Source organism: Bubalus bubalis, chromosome 20 (assembly GCF_019923935.1).
Source record: "Bubalus bubalis isolate 160015118507 breed Murrah chromosome 20, NDDB_SH_1, whole genome shotgun sequence".
Taxonomy (NCBI): Eukaryota; Metazoa; Chordata; class Mammalia; order Artiodactyla; family Bovidae; genus Bubalus; species Bubalus bubalis.
Genome location: NC_059176.1, coordinates 48,152,750 through 48,164,862, shown reverse-complemented (window position 1 = coordinate 48,164,862; position 12,113 = coordinate 48,152,750). Strand labels below are relative to the sequence as shown.

The window sequence follows — 12,113 nt, the reverse complement described above, 5'->3', positions numbered from 1 at the left end:
CAACTAAGACCCAGTGAAGCCAAATAAATAAAAATTTTAAAAGATTACTGAGGCCTGGGGTGAGAGGTGGGAGGGGACACATGTATACATACCTATGGCTGATTCATGCTGATGTATGGCAGAAACCAACACCATATTGTAAAGCAATTATCTTCCAATTAAAAATAAATTAATTTTTTTTTAATTACTGGGGCCAAATCAGGATGGAATAGCAGAATATATGGACAGTAATCAATTCTTATTTGAGCAAAGAGCTATAACCTTCTTTCTCATTTTATCTTTACCAAAGATCTTCTTTTATTTTATGCCATATAGCTTAGGAGGAAGGGCTAACAATACCAAATGATATTCATGGAAATACGAACTTTTACTTGTATCACAGTCCACTCACCAATTATTAAATTATGTTTAACAAGTCTTTAGATAATAGTGAAAAAAGGAAAACTTTGAAGCAAGTTCAGTGGAAGAAATCTTCATGTGTTGAGCTTGATGAAGATGATTACAATATCGATTTTGCTCCACCTTCCCTGAAAGAAAAAATGATGTTTGCCTTTTCTTCCTCTTTCAAATGCCTTCAGTAAAATAACTAATTATGCTAAGTTGCTTCAGTCGTGTCCAAGCCTGGTGTGTTGCAGTCCACAGAGTCACAAAGAGTCAGATACGACTTAGCGACTAAACAAGAAGAAGTCGCTTCAGTCATGTCCAGCTCTTTAGACCCTATGGACTGTAGCTCCTCTGTTCATGGGGTTCTCCAGGCAAGATACTGGAGTGAGTTGCCATGCCCTCCTCCAGGGGATCTTCCCCACCCAGGAGTCAAACCCATGTCTCTGATGTCTCCTGCATTGGCAGGAGTTCTTTACCATTCATACCACCTGGGAAGCCCAATTAATAAACACTGAATAACTATGTGAATTATATCGTAATAAAGTTGTTACAAAATAAACTCCAGTACTCTTGCCTAGAAAATCCCATGGACAGAGGAGCCTTGTAGGCTGCGGTCCATGGGGTCTCAAAGAGTCGGACACGACTGAGAGACTTCACTTTCACTTTTCCCTTTCATGCTTTGGAGAAGGAAATGGCAACCCACTCCAGTGTTCTTGCCTGGAGAATCCCAGGGACGGGGGAGCCTCATGGGCTGCCGTCTATGGGGTTGCACAGAGTCGGACACGACTGAAGTGACTTAGCAGCAGCAAACACCAGAAAGTAGACAGAAAGGTATAATGAACTCTTATGTACTCATTATCAACATTTATCAAAAACTGTCAACTCATCCAATATTGTTTCATCTGCACACATATCCCAGGGTCCCCACTTTACCATTCCAGAAGCCAACCTCTCAAAATAATCATATTTTAATTCTGTCATTCCTTCTTTGTTCATTAGCTGGACTATTTCTACCAAGAGAAACATACTCTGATCTACTATTTTTTTACCCAGCAGCACAGCTCACATAGGAAAGATGGGATAAATGTTGGATTTTTTTTCCCTTTATTAGTTTTCAAAATAATGAGTTAATTCTCTGGTAACCTCTATTGGTCAATTTTTTTTCTCAGTATCATTATAAATTCATGGATTAAACATTAGGTATGTTTCAATTCAATATAATTATTACCCTTATTGATTCTCAAACTATTTCAAAACTGGTCAGAGAGAGCCTTTCCAGTTTGACTCTTCAGTCCTTTTTACTTCTTTAGTTTTGATTTTTATTGGGCTCTAGAGGATGGGCTGGGAAATACCTCCACACATTACGCCCCATGAGGGAGATGTCCATTCTAATTTCCCTGGGATTTTTCTTTTCTTGGAGCCACTGCTCTTGCTGGCAGTAGCCTTTTCAGGTCCACTGCTGAGAGGCTCCTCCTTGGAGGACAATTTCCTCTTTTCCTTGCTGCCGCTAAGTCACTTCAGTCGTGTCCGACTCTGTGTGACCCCACAGACAGCAGCCCACCAGGCTCCCCCGTCCCTGGGATTCTCCAGGCAAGAACACTGGAGTGGGTTGCCATTTCCTTCTCCAATGCATGAAAGTAAAAAGTGAAAGTGAAGACGCTCAGTCGTATCCGACCCTCAGCGACCCCATAGACTGCAGCCTTCCAAGTTCCTCCATCCATGGGATTTTCCAGGCAAGAGTACTGGAGTGGGGTGCCATTGCCTTCTCTGTCCTCTTTTCCTTGGGGACCCTCTTATTTCCTGACTCTTGGGGTCACTAACTGGTTCCTTTTTGGGGAAAGATTTCTTCCTCTTGGGAAGACTTCCAGTGCCACCTCTTTTCAAGATCACTACTGCCCAGCTCCTCCCTGGAAAAAGATTGTTTTTTCTTGGGTTTGGAAAAACAGACAGACAGGTCTTCCATTTTATATTCCAGAGGAGCCTCCTGTTAGCGTTAGTAATAGTCGCTAAGTGTTTGATTCTTTGTGATTCCATGGACTGCAGCCTGCCAGCTCCTCTGTCCATGGAATTCTCCAGACAAGAACACTAGAGTGGGTAGCCGTTCCCTTCTCCAGGGGATCTTCCAAACCCAGGGATCGAACCCGGGTCTCCTGCACTGCAAGCAGTTTCTTTAACATCTGAGCCACCAAGGAAGCCTCCTGGGGCTTTTGTTTTTTCTTCTTTTTGGGTCTTTCACTTGTCTCCTCATACTCCTCTGGGGCACGACTATTTTCTGAAGATGCCAGGGCAACTGCAGCCAGCCTTTTCTTTTCCTTCTTCAAGCGTTTCTTCTCCTGTTTCTCTAGCTTCCTAGTAATCTCAGTAGCCGCTTCCTCTGCTTTAACCATTGCCTCCGTCATGACACCCAGATTCTTTTGTGGAATTTCTCCAGTCTCACAGAAGGACAGACGCTCCTCAACTTGTTTTTGAAGTTTCTCTCCAAATACACCAGTCAATACCTCAGAGAAGCAATCAGTTTGTGAGGCAATACTGGATTTGTTTGCCAGGTTATCAGGAGATGCAGCCTTTGTTCTTAGCAGCTGCTCAGCCAATGAAGGTAGAGTGGAAAATGCGTCCATATTTTGGGGTGTTACCCCTTGTCTTCAAGTCTCTGGAAACTTGGTTCCTTTGCTGGGCCCAGGGAATCACTCAGATACCAGGACTGGCTCTTCAGTCCTTTTGACATAAAGTTAGGCTTTGAGAGCTTCTTTACTATCTGGAATAAAAAGATGTCCCAGACTTCTCTTGAGGCAGTTTTTTGCCCCAGACTCAGAATCAGGCATCTCTCCAAAGAGCCTTGATTTGTGTGTGTGTATGTGTGTGTGTGTGCCATGCTGCACAACATACAGGATCTTCGTTCCCCAACCAGGGATTGAATCCTCACCCCACTCAGTGGAAGCAGAGTCTTAACCACTGGACCACCAGGGAATTCCCCACCCTGATTTTTTTTTTTTAGTGGAGAAGGTATATACTTTTTTATTTTTAAAAGTTTTTTTTTATGTGAACCATTTAAAAAGTCTTTATTGAATTTATTACAATATTGCTTCTGTATTTTATGTTTTGATTTTTTGGCTATAAGGCATGTGGGATCTTAAGCTCCTTGACCAGGGACTGAACCTACACTCCCCACATTGGAAGGTGAAGTCTTAAGCACTAGGCCACCAAGGGAGTCTCAGTGGAGAATATTTTAAGACCATCATTCCCTGCATATCCAAAGGCACCTCCCCATTTTACATCCAGTTTAAAAGCACCGGCCTTTTGCCAAAGTATGTTTTCTCCAAGGCCCAGTCCAATATGGAGGTTTTTCACAGAATAAAGCCACACTACTGATCTCCACCAATGACGCAGAGGCACACTGCCCTTCAGCCTTCAGACAAAGCAGGACAAAAGGCCCACGGCATCATTACACAATCTTTCCTAGCATTCCTTCTCAGGTTTTACTGTTCCTGTCTCATCCCTCTGCAAAATTTTCATACTTTATTGATTTTTGGATCAAAACTAGCCACAGTAGTCTATAATAAAGATTTCTAACATTATTCCACGGGAAGATTTGATATGATTATTTAACCATCTTAGTAGTACATAACGTTTGACTAAGTATTTTGTAACTGTAGTGATATATCGTGGATTCACAGTTAGCATGTAGTCAGTAGTTGTGTTAGTTGCTTGGTTGTGTCAGACTCTTTGCAGCCCATGGACTGCAGCCCCGCCAGGTTCCTCTGTCCATGGGAATCTCTGGGCAAGAATACTGGAGTGGGTTGCCATTTCCTTCTCCAGGGGATCTTCCCAACCCAGGATCAAACCCAGGTCTCCTGCATTGCAGGTAGATTCTTTACCATCTCAACCTTAATGTATCCTTCCCTACTTTCAAGCTACACTGCTCTTTGGTATTCCTTGCAGGGTGGCATCCTCTAATCAGTTATCGGCATCAAGGACATAATTTTCCTATGCCACAGCCTTCAGCAGTAATGCTTTTAAGAAGAGGTATAGAACATTTCTAGCACATTAGTATGCTTTCCCATGCTCTTTCCCAGTTAATACACACCATATATAACCACTATCTGACTTTATCACCATAGATTAGTTTTGCCTGTTCTTGAATTTCTTGATTCGTATATATGGATTCACACAGTATGTATTATCAATGTATATTTGAAATGGTGTCTGTTAAATCATTTCTAATAGGTACACTAAAACATAAAATTAGAAGTACTTAAAATCAAGACCAATACAATATCTTATATTTTATAATAGAGGTGAATCCATTAAAAACAGGGGCAAAAATGAGACTGTTCTCTTATTTTCACTCTCATGCTGGACATTCTTGCCAATGCAAAAATACGCAAAAAGAGAAATATACTAGAAAGGATGAGAATATCATTACATGTAGACAATTTGATTATATACTAACTCAATCCACAGAAAATCAGTCATTAACAATAGACAATTAAAACTTCAGGAAAGTAGGTAAATAAAAGATAAATATAAATCCACAAAAGTCAAATGTATTTTCATGTAATAGTAATAACTAGAAAATATAATTTTAAAAAAGTGTTCAATTAACAATAGCATGAAAAACATTAAGCTACCAACTAACCTAACAAAAGACATACGTCTTTATGATATAAAGAAAATGACCAAATATTACTGGGAAGAATAAAGAAAGATTTGGATCAAGAAATATATTTCATATTCTTAAAAGACAGGTTTAAATATAGCAAAGATATTTCGTTCTATATTAGTGAGTTTAATAAAATTCCAATTAAAATACCACAAGAATATTTCACAAAACTCAACCAAAACACTTCATTTGACAAAAGCATGAGGCAAGAATACAAAATAACAATGGGATGGGAACTAGCATTAGAAATATTATAATCATATTAAGTGCAACTAATTTAAACAGCATGGTACTCAACTTTGAAAAAGAAAAACCAAAATATAATGTTTAGTGTGTAATGAGAGAAACATAACAAAATAAGGAAAGTAACCCATATTTAACAAATATTATTAACATAATGAACACACAATATATTCTAGATCAGGAGTTGAAAAAACTATGACTTGCAGGCCAAAACTGGTCTGCAGCCTGTGTTTCTTAAATAAAGTTTTATTGAAACACAACAATGCCTGTTTATTCACATACTGCATGGCTGGGAAGTTACAACAGAGAATGTCTAGCCTGCAAAGCCTAAAACATTTACTATTTGGCCTCTCACAGAAAAGGCTTATTGACAATTGATCCTACTAGATTAGTGCTGGATAAAATAAGAAATTATTAAATATGGGGTGGGGGGAATAGACTGTGAGTTCGGGATTGACATGGACACACAGCTTTATTTAAAACTGATAACCAACAAGGGTCTACTGTATAGCACAGGGAACTCTGCTCAACACTCAGTGGTAACCTAAAAGGGAAGACAATCTGAAAAGGGATGCATGTGGATGTATGTATAACTGAATCACTGCTGTACAGGTGAAACTAACATAACACTGTTATTCAACTATGCTTCAATATAAAATATAATTGTTTATAAAGTTAAAAAAAGAAGAAATGATTATATACAGTAAATCTCTGACAAGAAGATAAAATGATCAAGTCAAAAGTGAGAACCCAGAGAGGTAAGGAGAATACTGACAGTTATTTTTGTCCTGAGGACAGCTGTCTAATTCTGAGAATTTGAACATTAGTTTTGCTAGCCTTGGAGGGAAAAGATGGAGAGAATCAAAGTCAAGGCAAAACCATGGTGGGAACTGTTTCCCCATAAAACTGGCACACCAAAGGGCTCTATCATTTGGGCAAAGGTAAACTAAAATTAAACCCCACCTCTATCCCCAGGTATCTGCAAAGTTACCAATCAGTGAGGTGCTGAGTGGGAAAGACCCTGAAACCACAAGCCCAAATTTTGAAAATCTTTTCCACCCAATTTTATCAATCACATATTTAAAAAAAAATTCAAGTCATGAATTTAGATTAAAGCAATCCTAACCCCAAGGCACCTGGCAGAAACAAATGCAAAAATGTCTCTGGAGGACAAGCCCTTTATCTTATGCCTTAAATAGTTACCACGAGACAATGTGTAGCAAACAAAAATAGTCAAGCACAAAATGGAAACAAGGCACCAGGAATGAGAACTAGTTGTAACAGAAATAAACAGTATCAGACATAGCAGTATAAAGCTATTAAACTTTGTTTACAAAAATAAAAGACAAGCTTGAAAATATCTGCAGTAAACACAACTGTTCGATTGACCTTGTCAACAGAACTTTTAGGAATGAAAGCTACAATAGCCAAAATTCAGAATTCAACAAATAGACTTTGTAGAACAGTAGACTGTTCAGGTGCTCAGTCGTGTCCAACTCTGCAACCCCATGGACTATACAGTGTACCAGGCTCCTCTGTCCTCCACTGTCTCCTAGAGTTTGCTCAAATTCATGTCCACTGAGTCAGTGATGTTATCTAACTATTTCATCCTCTGCCACACCCTTCTTTTGCTTTCTATCCTTCCCAGCATCAGGGTCTTCTGCAATGAGTCAGCTCTTAGCATCAGGTGGCCAAAGTACTGGAGCTTCAGCATCAGTCTTTCCAATGAATATTCAGGGTTGATTTCCTTTAGGATTGACTGGTTTGATCTTCTTGCAGTCCAAGGGACTCTCTAGAATCTTCTCCAGCACCAAATTCAAAAGTACAGATTATTCAGTGATCAGCCTTCTTCTTCATGGTACAGCTCTCACATCTGTACATGACTACCAGAAAAACCAGACTATACACTGTTTGTCATAGCTTTCCTTCCAAGGAGCAAGCAGCTTAAATTTGTGGCTGCAATCACCGTCCACAATGATTTTGGAGCCCAAGAAAATATAATCTGTCATTGCTTCCACTTTTCCCCCTTCTATTCGTCATGAACCGATGGGACCGGATGCCATGATCTTAGTTTTCTGAATGCTGAGTTTCAAGCCAGCTTTTTCACTTTCCTTTTCACCCTCATTAAGAGGCTCTTTAGTTCCTCTTTGCTTTCTGTCACTAGAGTGGTATCATCTACATATCTAAAGTTATTGATATTTCTCCCAGCAATCTTGATTCCAGCTTGTGAGTCATCCAGCCAGCACTTTGCATGATGCACTCTGTATATAAGTTAGATAAGCAGGGTGACAATATACAGCCTTGATGTATTCCTTTCCCAATTTTGAACCAGTACACTGTTTCAGTAGACAACACAGAGCTGAAGAAGAGGAAATTAGTAACCTGGGGGGAAAACCAGAAGAAAGTGTCCAGGATTTGTCTCCATGGATTTCTCACACTCCTGCATGGTCCAAGCCTTCTGAGCAAAGGACATGTTAAGTAGCAAATGGCCTTGGTGGCTGTATCCCTCTGGAGGAATTTGGGGTCACACACTCCCCAGAGATATCTCACAGTAGCAAAGATAAAGCCCTTTCTTTTCTCTCCCTGGAGACGTCTCCCTACATTCAGGATAATAAACCTCAAGGTCCCTTCCTCTCTCAGCCAGGGGAGATTTACCTACATCTCAAGGTAAAAAGTAATCTCTCTGGAAGATATGCCAGAAACCCTCAAGTGCTCACAGTCTCTGAATTTTGGGGCTCCTTTCCTGGGATGCACACAACTGTATGCACAGGTATCATGTAGCTCTTATCACATCGCCTTGTAGGAATTAGGGTGTAGGGAACGGATGCAAGGTATTGCTATAATAAACCACCTGTAGCCCTCACCCAGGTGTCCTGTGTCATCAGTACATGTGTAAGCATCTCTGTACGTGTCTGGCTAACTTGTGAGCTGAAAAACAGGGTAAAACTTAAGATCCTTCATAGTTTCTGACTTAATAGATGCATACACAGAATGATAAAGAAAACAGATGGAAAATATGAGAAGTTAAAAGGCATGGAAGATAGAGTAAGAAAGTCTAACATAAATCTAGCTCCAGAAAGAGGAGAAACTGGGGCAGAATATTTGAAAACATAACAGCTGGAACGTTTCCAGAATGAATGACACAAATCTTCAGATTCAAGAAAGGAAACATATTCCGAGCAAGACAGATAAAAATAAATCCATACCAAAATATATCAATTGCAAAATTTGTGGGGTGTTTTTTTTCCCCCTTTTCTTTTTTGGCTATACCAAGCAGCTTATGGGATTTTAGTTCTGCAACCAGTGATTGAACCTGGGCCCTGACATTGAAAGTATAGAGTCCTAACCACTGGACTGCCAGGGACTTCCCCTAATCATACAATACTTGGATAGACTTTTGGATAGATTTCTCTTCAGTAAAATTGGAAATCATAAGACAGTGGAATAGAACACAACATTATAAATTTATACTTCCGACAATAACAGTGGATTGATTAATATCTTTCAATCTGCTGAAAGTAAGCAAGGACTCTTTTCCCAGCAAAAACATCGTTCAAAAATTGAGATTGAATTGTAAATTACATCACAATAAGGCTGTTATTTTTTAAACTGGCTATAATGAAAGAAGGAAAGGGAACCCACTCCATTTGGCAACCCCCTCCAGTACTCTTGCCTGGAAAACCCAAGGACAGAGGAGCACAACTGAGCAACTTCACTTTCACTTTTCATAATTAAAGAAACAGAGTATTGGTGAGGATGTGAAGTGAAATCCTTATCCACTGCTGGCGGGAATGTAAAATGGTGCAGTTACTTTAGAAAACAGTCTGGCAGTTCCTCAAAAAGTTAAACACTGAGTTATCATACGATCCGGCAACTCCACTGCTAGATATACACTCAAAAAAGCTGAAAACAGGTATTCGAACAAATACTTGTATCTGAATGCTTATTGGGGCATTATTTATAATAGCCCCAAACTAGAAACAACCCAAATGCCCATCAACTGATGAATGAATGGATAAAGGAAATGTGGGTAACCATATAATGGAATATTACTTGGTCATACAAAGGAATGTAGTACCGATAAAGGCTACAATGATGATGAACCTTGAACTACTAAGCTAAGAGAAAGAAGCCAGGCACAAGGAACAACATATGGTATGACCCCATTTATATGACATGTCGAAAATAAGCAAACCTATAGAGTAATTAGTGATTGCCTGGGGCAGGGGTGCTGGTTAGATTGTGGTTTGATGGCTAGGGGTGTGGTGTTTTTCTTTGGGCTGACAAAGCTGTTCTAAGATTCCGTGTGACAAATGCTGCACTGGTGATACACTAAAAGCCTCAGAATTCTATACTTAAAATGGTTGAATGTTACGGTGTGTGAGTTATATCTAACAAAGTTGTTATTTAAAAGTCAAGACAGGGGACTTCCCTGGTGGTCCAGTGGTTAAAACTTCGCCTTCCAATGTAGGGGGTACAGGGTTGCTCCCCCGTCAGGAAGCTGAGATCCCATGTGCCTGGTGGTCAAAAAACTAGAACACAGACAACAGAAACAATATTGTAACAAACTCAATACAGACTTGAAAAAAAAATGGTCCACATTAAAAAAAAAAAAAAAATCTTTAAAAAATAGTCAAGGCAAAATAAAGATATTTTCAGACAATCAAAAACCAAGAGTTTACCACCAGCAGACTCTCATTAGATGCAATTCTGAAGGATGTACTTTCATGAAGCAGAAAAGTGAGCCTGGATGGATGACAGCTAGACTGAAGGACAAAGAAAGTGGCGGACATTTGGTTAAACCTATGCAAACCTTGACTGTACAAAATAACAGTGTCCAGTGGGGTTAAAAAAATAGGTAAAACACCCAACAATAGATAACCCATAAATGAGGGAGGCAAAGACAGTGAATGTGTTCCAAGACCCTTGTACTGTCTGTGAGGAGTGTAATAAGCGTTGATAAGCTTAAAACTTTGAGAGCATAAATATGCATTTGCACTTTCTAGGGTAACTACCAAAGAACAAAAGCAGAGTATGTAACTTAAAATCTAGAAGGGAAAAAATGATTAAAAACAAACAAACAAAAAAACTTTCACCTGTAAGAAAGCTACATAAAAGAGGAGAAAAATAATACAAAGAAAAAATAAGGTAGTAGATTTAAATCTAAAAATTTATAAATTATAATGTAAACAGACTGTCTTGATTAAAAGATTACAATCTGAATAAACGGTATCTAATACTTGCAGATTATTAGAGTCACATGTAAAAAATTAGGTGTACAGGAAGGTTGAAAGTAAGAAGATGGAAAAAATATACAAAAACTGACCAAAAAAAGCTGATGGCTATATTCATATCAAAGAAAATAAATTTTAAGACATAAAGCTTCAGTAGAGATAAAGAATATAATGATAAAGAATTCAATTCACCAGGAAGATTCACTACTTTAAATTGGTATGGCTCATAAAATAACTGCAAAAATACATGCAGCAAAACTGATAGAATGACAAGAAACAGAAAAAAGCCTGTAATTATAGATTTAAAATTAGCGCTTTGTAAATGACAGAACAAATAACTAAACAATCAGTAACAATCCAGAAATCTGAATAACACAAACTTGATAACTACACCATGTACACTTTTCAAGAACAGACATTTATAAAAACCAACCCTGTACTGGATCACAAAGCAAGTCTCAACAAATTTCAAAGGACTGACATAATAATGACATGCTTCCAACCAATTGTAATTAAGCCAGAAATCAGCAATAAAAAGATAACCAGGAAAAAAAAAACTGTTTTCATATCCATTGATGATTCATACCTGAAGAAATAATATGGTTATATAATGAAGGTTTTTCTAATCCCATTCTTTAGCAGTTGGCATTACCATTTAGTAGTTGGCATTCCACTATCAAGAACTTTCCTGTCTCCCCTATTTGTTTTCTATCAGTAAAGATTCTTCATTTATTCAGTGGGTTGTAATCTATCCTGTCATTATTTATGTTGATGCTCTAATTGTTTCATATATGGATTATATATATATAGATTCTGAACTGGGGGAAAGGGAGCAGGAGTGAGGCATGACACCAGGGCATGCAGAGACTTTTGGGAGAGATGGGTATGTTCACTAACCCGATTGTGGTGATGATATATGTATCAAAGCTGATCAAATCATAACTCAAATGTGTGCAGTTTATTATAGGTCAACAAAACAGCTTCAAAAAAGGCAAACTCAAGGAGCATCTCTAGAAGACTGAATTTTACTTCACTCTAGCTGTTTGATAACACTTGGGGCTTCCCTGGTGGCTCAGTGATAAAAGAATCTGCCTGCAATGCAGGAGACGAGGGTTCGATCCCTGGGTCAGGAAGATCCCCTGGAGGAGGAAATGGCAGTATTCTGTCCTGGGAAATCCCATGGACAGAGAAGCCTGGCAGCCTACAGTCCATGGGGTTGCAAAGTGTCAGACACAACTGAGCACGAGCATAAGAGAGAGATGACTAAATCAATAACAGTAATATGAAGCACCTAATAAGATGTTTTTGAAGTTTCCCTTCATTGGTCTGAAACAATTTATTAGCATTGTGGTGACCTAGACTTTTGAAGTTTAGTAGAATTTTCCCTATGAAACCATTTGGACCTAATGCTTTTTGTTTTCAATGAAATGGTTCTTTCAAAACTCTGTTTATCCTATGGAAATTGAGCTATTTAACTTGTAATCTTTATGAGGATCCATTTTATCAAATTCTATTTCTCTACCCATTTCAGATGGTGACTGCAGCTATGAAATTAAAAGACGCTTACTGCTTGGAAAAATAGTTATGACCAA

At 38.7% G+C, this 12,113-nt stretch overlaps 1 protein-coding gene across 4 annotated transcripts in view; it reads right to left on the bottom strand.

Moving 5' to 3' along the window:
• The window catches only part of BLM (BLM RecQ like helicase), a 92,029-nt gene that overhangs the window by 67,216 nt on the left and 12,700 nt on the right, over window positions 1–12,113 (bottom strand). Inside the window, exon 2 of one of the 4 annotated variants that reach the window (XM_044933423.2) lies at window positions 392–527. The exons of the other annotated variants lie outside the window; for them this stretch is intronic. The gene's annotated coding sequence lies outside the window, so the exon portion shown is untranslated. The remainder of the gene's footprint in view (window positions 1–391; window positions 528–12,113) is intronic. 4 annotated transcript variants of the gene reach the window in all.